Below are 10,386 nucleotides of genomic sequence, written 5' to 3'. Positions count from 1 at the left end.
GAAAAAAAAAGGACAAAGGTTTGGTGCAACTGATGCTGACTACAAAGCGAGGACGAACTCGCCCATTTTAAAGATACAAGACAAATACAGTGAATGGGAATCCCTAGAGGAAACCTAAAAGAACGAGAACAACTCAGAAATAAAAAACATGCAACGGTCCTCTCGATTGCCCCAGACTTCAAGCGTAGTATCGTTGAACTACATCGGAGTTCACGGGCGAGGGCAGCTCCTCGTCATCCATGTTGGTGAGTATCAGAGCACCCCCAGAAAAAGCTCTTTTCACCACGAAAGGTCCTTCATAATTCGGGGCCCACTTGCCTCGACTATCCTTAATAGCGTGGGACATCTTTTTCAGGACGAGGTCCCCCTCGTTGAACTTGCGCGGATGTACCTTCTTGTCGAATGCGTTCTTTACTCTTCGTTGATACAGACACCCATGGCTCATGGCTGTCAAATGCTTACCTTCAATGAGGTTGAGTTGGTCGTAGCGTGCTTGAGCCTATTCCGACTCTTCTAGGCCGGATTCTGCTATTATCCTCTGAGAAGGAACTTCCACCTCAAACGGGAGTACTGCTTCCATCCCATAAACTAAGGAATATGGTGTTGCCCCAGTAGAAGTTCGTACCGAGGTTCTATATCCGTGCAGGGCGAAAGGCAACATCTCATGCCAATCTTTGTATGACACTGTCATCTTTTGAACAATCTTCTTAATATTCTTATTCGCAGCCTCTACAGCTCCATTCATCTTTGGCCGATAAGGGGTAGAGTTATGATGCTGGATCTTGAAGTCCTCACACATTTCCTGCATCATCTTGTTGTTCAGATTGGTGCCATTGTCAGTAATGATCTTTCTGGGGAGTCCGTATCGACAAATCAACTCTTTCTTTATGAATCTAACTACCACATTCCTTGTGACATTAGTATAAGAAGCTGCTTCGACCCATTTGGTGAAGTAATCTATCGCCACAAGAATGAAGCGGTGACCATTCGACGCTTTGGGTTCGATGGCCCGAATGACATCTATTCCCCACATGGAAAAAGGCCAAGGGGCGGACATAACATTCAAAGGATGTGGCGGAACATTGACATTGTCCGCGTATGCCTGACACTTATGGCATTTCCTTACATGAGCGCAGCAATCACTTTCCATGGTGAGCCAATAATAACCGGCCCTCAGGATTTTTCTGGCCAAAGGAACCCTCGTGGATCTCCTCAATCATGAAGTTTGCCTCTTTGGTATCTACGCATCGTAGGAAGGTCATGTCGTGGTTTCGTTTGTATAGGATGGTACCACTTACAAAGAAACCAGTAGCCAATCTCCTCAACGTCCTTTTGTCATTGTCAGAAATCCCTGGTGGGTATTCCTTGTTCTCGACATACTGCTTGATGTCGAAATACCACGGTTTCCCATCTCGCTCTTCCTCTATTGCATAACAATATGCCGGCCTGCCTTGAGATTTGAATTCGATGTACGGCAGATCCCCGTGTGGGGCAAGTTGAAACATGGATGCTAGGGTGGCTAATGCATCAGCCATTTGATTCTCTTCCCGAGGTATGTGGTGGAAGGAAATGTCGTCAAAGTACTTGGCTAAACTCAAGATGTGAGTTTGATAGGGTATCAACTTCGGATCCCTAGTTTCCCATTCTCCTTTCAATTGGCGTATCACCAAAGCTGAGTCTCCATACACCTTGAGTAGTCTTACATCAAAATCAATGGCCGCCTGAACCCCGAGGGCGCATGCTTCGTACTCGGCCATATTGTTGGTACAATCAAAACCTAGCCTAGCCGTGAAAGGAATACACTGATCATCCGGGGATACAAGGACTGCCCTTACTCCGTGGCCCAAAGCATTAGATGCCCCATCGAAGCAAACAATCCATTTGTCTATGTCCTCGTGCATCCGCTTCTCTTCAAACAGGGCCATGATATCTTCATCTGGGAACTCGGGGTGCATCGGCCGATAATCCTGGAGGGGTTGCTGGGCCAAATAATCTGCTAAGGCACTTCCTTTTACCACTTTTTGGGTGACGTAAACGATATCGAATTCAGATAATAGTACCTGCCACCTAGCAATTCGTCCCGTGAGGGCCGGTTTTTCAAAGATGTATTTCACGGGATCCATTTTGGAAATAAGCCACGTGGTATGGCTGAGCATATATTGCCTAAGCCGATGTGATGCCCATACCAGAGCACAACACGTCCTTTCCAGCATTGAGTAATTCATCTCACATGCGGTAAACTTCTTGCTCAGATAGTAGATGGCTTGCTCCTTTTTCCCAGAATCATCATGCTGACCCAACACGCATCCCATAGACTCGTCCAACACGGTCATGTACAGGAAAAGAGGTCTTCCTGTTACAGGTGGCATGAGCACCAGGGGATTTGCGAGACTCTGTTTGATCTTTTCGAAGGTCTCTTTGCAGTCACTGTTCCATAGGACCGCCTGGTTCTTACGTAACAGCTTAAAAATGGGCTCACAGGTAGGGGTGAGCTGCGAGATAAATCTCGCGATATAATTCAACCTGCCTAAAAACCCCCGAACCTGCTTCTCCGTGCGTGGTTCTGGCATTTCAAGGATGGCCTTTACTTTCTCTAGATCTATCTCTATCCCTTTCTGACTTACGATAAATCCTAGCAGCTTCCCCGACTTCACCCCAAAGGTGCATTTGGTTGGGTTTAGTTTTAATTGGTATTTCCGCAACCTTCCAAACAGCTTACGCAGATTGACAAGGTGTTCGTCCTCAGTCCGAAACTTGGCAATCATGTCATCTACGTAGACCTCTATTTCCTTATGCATCATATCATGGAACAATGCCACCATAGCACGCTGATAGGTTGCCCCAGCATTTTTCAACCCGAAGGCCATCACTTTATAGCAGAATGTCCCCCATAGGGTGACGAAAGTGGTCTTCTCTACATCCTCGGGTGCCATCTTTATTTGATTATACCCCGAGAAACCATCCATAAAAGAGAAAAGGGGGAATTTGGTTGTATTATCTACCAATATATCAATGTGTGGCAGGGGAAAATTGTTTTTAGGACTGGCTCGGTTCAAGTCTCGGTAGTCTACACACATTCGAACCTTGCCGTCCTTTTTCGGGACTGGGACAATGTTGGCCACCCACTCCGGGTACCGCGCCACAGCTAAGAAACCTGCATCAAATTGCTTCCTTACTTCTTCTTTAATTTTTAAGGACATCTCAGGTTTCATTCTTCGTAACTTTTGCTTAACCGGGGAAGACCCAGGAATCAAAGGCAACTTATGCTACACAATGTCGAAATCCAGACCAAGCATGTCTTGATATGACCACGCAAAGACATCTTGATACTCTTGAAGAAGGGTTATCAAGCCTTGACAGATAGGCACAGTCATACCGGTTCCTACCTTTACTTCTTTCTTTTCCCCCGTGGTCCCCAAGTTTACCAATTCGGTTTCTTCTTGGTGAGGCTTCATTTCACGTTCTTCCTGAGCGACCAACCTCTCCAACTCTGGTGATAGGACGTCCTCTTCCTCTTCCTCGTTTATCGTTTGGCTTATATCTCGATCGAAATCGATTGTCAAACCCTCATTGTTAGGATCCTCAAAGAATCGACCCTCATATCTATACCAAACAAGACAAAAGAAACAAAAAACATGCAAAATGATATGAGAAAAGGTGGGACCGCAAGAACAGATGAAACAAGATCTCTTTGTTTATTTAATAAGGTAAGTTTCACAAAACAAAAGAGAAAGGAAATCTATAGGCTCTAATTACATTGAATCAGCGGTATAGACTTCTGACTGGCTTATCACGCGCCAGTTCCCCACTTGGGAATTGGGGTGGCATGGTTGCACAAAACTTGGTGGGTCTTGAGGGAACTCCTCTTCTATTGCTGCCACCTCCTCCTCGGACACCATTCTAGCGCTGGTGAAACACTAGCTAATACGGCCGGGCCATACCCTATCCGCCCGAAATCTTGACGGCACGTTCCTCCTCCCCGGCATCCCGGGTTCATACCCTAATCCATACTTTTATGGATTTCCCTTGATATCGACCACGTCGGCATTCCTGATGCAGTCCTTGCCTAGACCCATTCCAGGCTCAAATCCGTTCCTGTGCATAACGCGCGCCACCATTATGGCCGCTTTGGAGAGAGAAGGTAGCGACGGACTTGGTTCCACAGAGGCGCAGCTCACCACCTCAAAGGATTGGAAAGCCGTTTCCAATGATTCTTCCGCCGCTTCTACGTACGGTGCGGAGGAGGGGCAGCTCACTAGCATATCCTCTTCACCCGACACTATCACTAAAAGTCCACCCACTGCGAACTTCAATTTCTGGTGAAGCGTTGAAGGGACCACTCCCAGGGCATGAATCCAAGGTCTTCCCAAGAGGCAGCTATAGGCGGGATTTATATCCATTACTTGAAACACCACATTGCAAGTGTGGGGGCCTATCTGAATGGGAATGTCGATTTCCCCCATCACTTCCCGCCGAGTACCATCAAAGGCTCGCACCACCATCGAGCTAGGTTTTAAACGTGACACACTAAAAGGAAGCTTTTCCAAAGTGGTCTTCGGCATTACATTTAAGCTCGATCCATTGTCGATAAGTACCTTTGCGACAACGTGGTCCATACATTTCACCGACACATGTAGAGCCTTGTTGTGTCCTCTCCCCTCAACGGGAATCTCTTCTTCCGCAAACACAATATAATTGTTGGTGGTTATATGATTAACGATGCCTTCGAAACCCTCCACTGAGATATCAATTGCTACATGGGCATCGTTAAGGACCTTCATCAACAGCGCACGATGAGGCTCAGAGTTTATGAGTAGTTCAAGCAAAGAGATCCTTGCTGGAGTTTTATTCAGTTGCTCGACTACCTTAAACTCGCTTTGATGGATGAGGCGGAGGAACTCATGGGCCTCTTCCAAAGTCACTGTTTTTCCTTGAAGTCCCTCTTTCTTTTCGGCCCCTCTTACCACTGGAGGATCTACTTCTTTCGAGGGGGTGGCTATATCTGTGGGCTCTTGGACCATGGGCGCTTTCCCTTTAGAGGGCAATTCCGCCGGGTGAGGGGAAGCGAACACCCGACCACTGCGGGTTACGCCACTGAGGCCGGTGATGTTGGTTACCTTAGCTGATAGGGAGTCAACTTCGGTTGCAACTCTTTCGCTGGACGCGGGAGGGGTATACTTCCACGGAACAACCTTATTACTTTGATATGCAAATGGTGTTGGCTTGGGTGCCGTTCGGGGGTATATGGGTGTGGAGCCGGTCCCCTTCCTAGTAAAACATATCACTAGGGCCTTGGGGGTTAGAGGAACCTTCTTCTCTTCCAACTGCATGCAAATTTGTGGTTCTTCCCTCCCTCCTATGGACACTTCAAGCTGCCCGCAATCCATGAGCCGCTGAAGCAATTCTTCCACCACGGGACAGGTTTCCATGTCATGCGACTCCCCGAGGTGAAACAAACATTCATCCCTTTCGTCTCCACCTCGGGAGACCATGCACGCCGCTTGCAGTGATTGATAGATGAAGCGTCTAGAAGTAACCACCTCTCCTAACCTCTTTGCTCGCGATGGCCCGTCCTCTTCGACGGTGTTCACGCTAGCCCCTCCATGACTAGCTAGCGGGTTGGTTTTAACATTTGGGTCTTCCACCTAAAACGCTAGCCAGCCGGCACTAATCAGGTGCTACACTTTATACTTGAACGGGATGCAGGAGTCAATATTGTGTCCGGGAGCTCCACTATGGTACACACACTTGGCACCCGGGTCGTACCACTTGGGGTAGGGTGGCTGGAAGACCTTCCCAGGTATGGCCACCACCAAATGATTCTCCAATAATGAAGGCCATAACTCGGAGTATGCCATGGTAATAGGGGAGAAGTTATCTTTCGGGGGCGGGTGCTGTGCATATTTATAGGTCGCGCCGGAGGCTGTATTATTAACTGGCCGGGGAGCGGCTGGAGCTGTGCGTTGGGCCGGCGTCGGTGGTCCTTTTACTTGAGTCGGGAGGGAATTCCTGGCTCGGATTAAAAAATTTGGGGGATTGGGCTGGTATGAGCTTTGGATATTTTGGGGTGCTTTCATCCACGTCGGAGCGGTGGTGACTGCATGGGCGTCTCCTTCCTTTTTCCTCGCGCCCACTACTGGGGCTCTTCTGTTGTTGTTGGGGGCCACATTGGAAGCATATTCGAACTTGCCTTTTCGTAGTCCGGATTCAATCCTTTCTCCGGCGAAGACGAGATCCGCAAAGTTAGCTGGCATGTAGCCTATCAACTTTCATAGTAGAACGTGGGTAACGTATCTACCATAATTGTGATCATCTCCCTTTCCGTCATGGGCGGTACGACTTGGGCTGCGAGATCTCTCCATCTTTGGGCATATTCCTTAATGGACTCATGCTCTCGCTTAGTCATACTCTGAAGCTGGTTCCGATCGGGAGCCATGTCCGTATTGTACTGGTACTGCCTAATGAAGGCAGTTGCCAAGTCCTTCCATGATCGGATCTGGGAAGCTTCCAGATTGGTATACCATGCTACAGCTGCCCCGGCCAAGCTGTCTTGAAAGAAATGGACCAACAATTTTTCGTCCGCAGAATACGCCCCCATCTTTCGGCAATACATCCGAAGATGCCCCTTCGGACATGTCGTCCCTTTGTACTTATCAAAGTTCGGTACTTTGAACTTGGGAGGAATGACGATATTGGGCACGAGACATAAATCCGCTAAATCCGAGAATGGGTAATTGCCAAGGCCCTCGACTGCTCTTAACCTCTCTTCAAGTGCCTCAATCTTTCCCCTATCTTCCGCGAAGGGAACATATTCTTTTACGGGTGTGGGTGAGGCCGGGATATGGCGGACTATGTTTGGTTGGGGTAGTTCATGTGGGGATGGATCTTTGAGGTGGAGCAGGGGGCCGAGATGGGTATCTCCTTCCTCATCGTCTTGCCCGGGATAGTCGTCATAAGGCGGGAGTTGCCCCTCAAAAGTAGGGGCTTGGCTTAAATCTTCCGGAGTGGCACGGGGAGTGAAGTCCGGAGGCAAGCCATAAGGATAAGCTTGCGGACTATACCTTCGACCAAACACGGCCGTGTTTCTGTCTCAGCCCGGATTTAAAGCGGGTTGCAGCACCAGCTCCGCTTCCCTAACCGTACTGGAGGCGGTTGTCGTGGCTTTGTCCTCTATGGTTTTCTGGAGTTTTAACATGACCTCCGAGATGGAAGCCATTTGATCTTTTAAGGCCGATAGATCGGCCTTCATCTGTTCCTGCACGCCCTCTTCATTATCCATTTTTCTGGATCGAGTGTTATAGGGGTGTCTTGGTGTTTTCTTAGTTATGATGAATTTCCTAAAGAAATAAACAAAGGTGAGTATGCCACCAAACATGAATATGCAAATGAATGATCGGTGCACTTGGATCCACCCAAAGGTTTTTAGGTAACGTAATGAGTCCAGAACTTTCTCATTTTATAAAAAGAACAAAGCTTTCATCTAGCCAAGATTATACAAAGGTGTTATAAGAGAACCTAACGATTTCTAATTATGTGGGCCATCAAATCTATCATGTGTTGACAGTAATTGATTAGCCCATGAATCTCCTCGGGGGCCGTACATACTTCGGCCATGGCTTTCGCTTTGGCTAGTAGACGCGGGAGGTCTTGACTTCCATTCAAGGTCAAGGCGAACCTATCCATCCACATAGTCGCTTCTTGATGCAATGCATCAATCACCCTCCCTCTTACTTCTTTTTCGGCGTACACTTGTGCAAAATCCTCCACTAGCTTTTGTTCATGGGCCACAGACTGGTTCAACTCTTCCTTGTATTGCCCTATGATAGTTAGCATGCTTTGCTCTGTGGCTTCCAAGTGTTGAGCCAAACTCCTTTTGGACCTCGCGCAAGCAACTAACTCTTCTTTTAAGATCATGCCATGCACCCGTGACCGATCTCTCTCCTCTCTTCGGAGCTTGAGCTCATTGTTGCTACCCCACAATGCTCCTCGGAATTTCTCTCGGCCATATTCCTCCTTGCGGACCCTTTTGGTTTCTTGTTCAAGGGCTTTTGCAGTGGCCGCGTTTTCCTCTTGTAACTCGGTGCACTCCTTCCGGATGTGTGTAGCAGCTGACTTGAACTTCTCCTTGGCGAGTCTTGCCTTCCCTAACTCTAATTTTAGAGCTCGGACTTCTTCATCTTCCTCCGGAGCTTCGAAGTCCTCCTCATCGATAACTTTCAACTTGGAGAGCCAATCTAACCCCCGCGTGTGAATTCTTAGCCATCCATGATAACCTCCGATGACGCCATTACGGATGCCCTTAAGCTCCTTGTCTTTCCTCAACGGACTTCTCCACGCCTTGTGGACTCTTTGTATCGCCTTGAGACTTTGTGCGCCTAGATTCCTCACAAGGAAAGGCGAGAGACTTTCTTCGGTTGGCGCTCCCCTCATGGGGTACCCTAGTTGTCTTATGGCGAGTGCGGGATTACAATTAATACACCCCCTAGTCCCTATCAATGGAATATTAGGGTATTCCCCACACGAGAAAAGAACTCCTTCCTTGCCTTCCTTCCAACGAGGAAACCAATTGATCGCGCTGCCCCCTATCCCAGCCAAATGTTGGTCCCAATCGACTCTTCCTTTTTCGGCGCATGAGCGATAGCTTTGAAGCGGACACGGATGTCTCGTGTCTTGTTGGAATAGGTGTGAAATCAACCACACACAGAGAGCGGGTAAACAACAGACAATCCGTGCACTGTTTTTCTCACACCTCCGGTCAAAGGTGTCAAATAAATCTGCCAAGATAGCCACTACTGGACTTTCCTTGCTATGGTGATATGCGAGGAAAGCATCAATGGCGGCTAAGTCTACCAAACCGTCGACGTTCAGGAAGAGGACAACCCCAAAAATCAGCAAAGCTAAAATATCTGCAAACGGGCCCCACTTCTCTTGGCTCGCCATATCCCTTGCCTTACCTTCCAAGTATTTCCGAGGCAGGCCCACTACGTCGTTCCGAGTTTGCTTCGTGCGATCCAACTCTTTTGCTGAATCACCAACCACAGCTGCAATCTTTCTCAAGGAAGGAAGAAACCCGAGAAAAGATACGGTTTTCTCCCCCCAAGAGGGCATCCTAATATTTCCTCAAACTCTTCAATAGTTGGTACCATTTGGAAGTCCCCAAACGTGAAACACCTCAACGGCTGGTCATAGTATTGGGCGAGGGATACGACAGCTTCCGTAAATACCTCCGCTGCGGCCAAATCTAGAATCTTCTCGTACACTTTGTGGAAGGCTTGCCTTTGGAGAGGTCCCATCAATCGTCCTAATTCCTTGAGGCTAGTGACATCTAGACTTTTAACCTTGACTTGATAAAACCTTTTGCCGTTTTGATTTGTCCCCATCATTTACCTAAAAAAGGGGTGGATCGAGACTCCGACATGAATGATGCGATGCGTATGCATGAAAACAGAAAGAAAACAAGAAAAAGGGGTAATTCATACATACGAGACCGCAGAGACCCAATTTTAATGCTACGTTTTGGGCATGATGGCGCCTCAACATAGCATTAAAAAGGTTACGTATTACTCTAAAGAAACCAAACATCACTAGCAACAACTATAAAAAAATGCATGAGAACGAATGGCACAGGAGCGTGTTTGCTCTTTGCCCCTATTTGGGAACCTATAGGACAATATCTAGGGGTCTCTAATAACTACTTCCCAACAATTTATAACTCACACGGCCATTCTCTAGAGGTATCATCACTCAAGATAATAATATTGTGGCGGTATGGAATACCAGCGACAACACATTATAAAGAGAGAAAGCTCTAGACGAGGTTTCACTATTATCAAGCAAGTCGGAGACCTAGCATGATGATAGATTCACCTCCACTCCTTAAATTCCCATGAACCCGGGTATAGGGCCCCTTCGTTACTCAAACCTGTGGGTGCTTAGAATGCAGTGTAAAGAATGTGAAATAGACAACAGTTATTTACATTTTACACAGTTCAACAAATGCACACACGAAGTTTCACAAATCCACAATTCCTTAAAATAGGCCTAACTCACAAAAATACTCCCCAGTGGAGTCGCCAACTGTGGCAACGTGCCCTTCGCGGGCGAGCGAGGGCGAGGCTCACGGGTGCGCTTTCCAAAGGAGGAAAGATGCGCGGAGTCGCCACCAACGTTTATTTGTGTAAAACGTCGGAAAAAACCGAAGGAAACCGGTCAAAATGAAAATTCAAAGTTCGGGAGTTGTATTTACGCTTGAGGAAGGTATTAGCACCTCTCACGTTTGTCTCAAAGGACAACAGCCTATTTTTTAGATTTGTGGAAATTGTGTTACCTTAACTTTTATTTCTTTTTTATTTTTTGAGGTCGACAAAAGCGGGGCTTTTGCTCCTA

Source organism: Glycine max, chromosome 12, assembly GCF_000004515.6.
Source record: "Glycine max cultivar Williams 82 chromosome 12, Glycine_max_v4.0, whole genome shotgun sequence".
Lineage (NCBI taxonomy): Eukaryota > Viridiplantae > Streptophyta > Magnoliopsida > Fabales > Fabaceae > Glycine > Glycine max.
Note: the sequence above shows the minus strand (reverse complement) of the source record.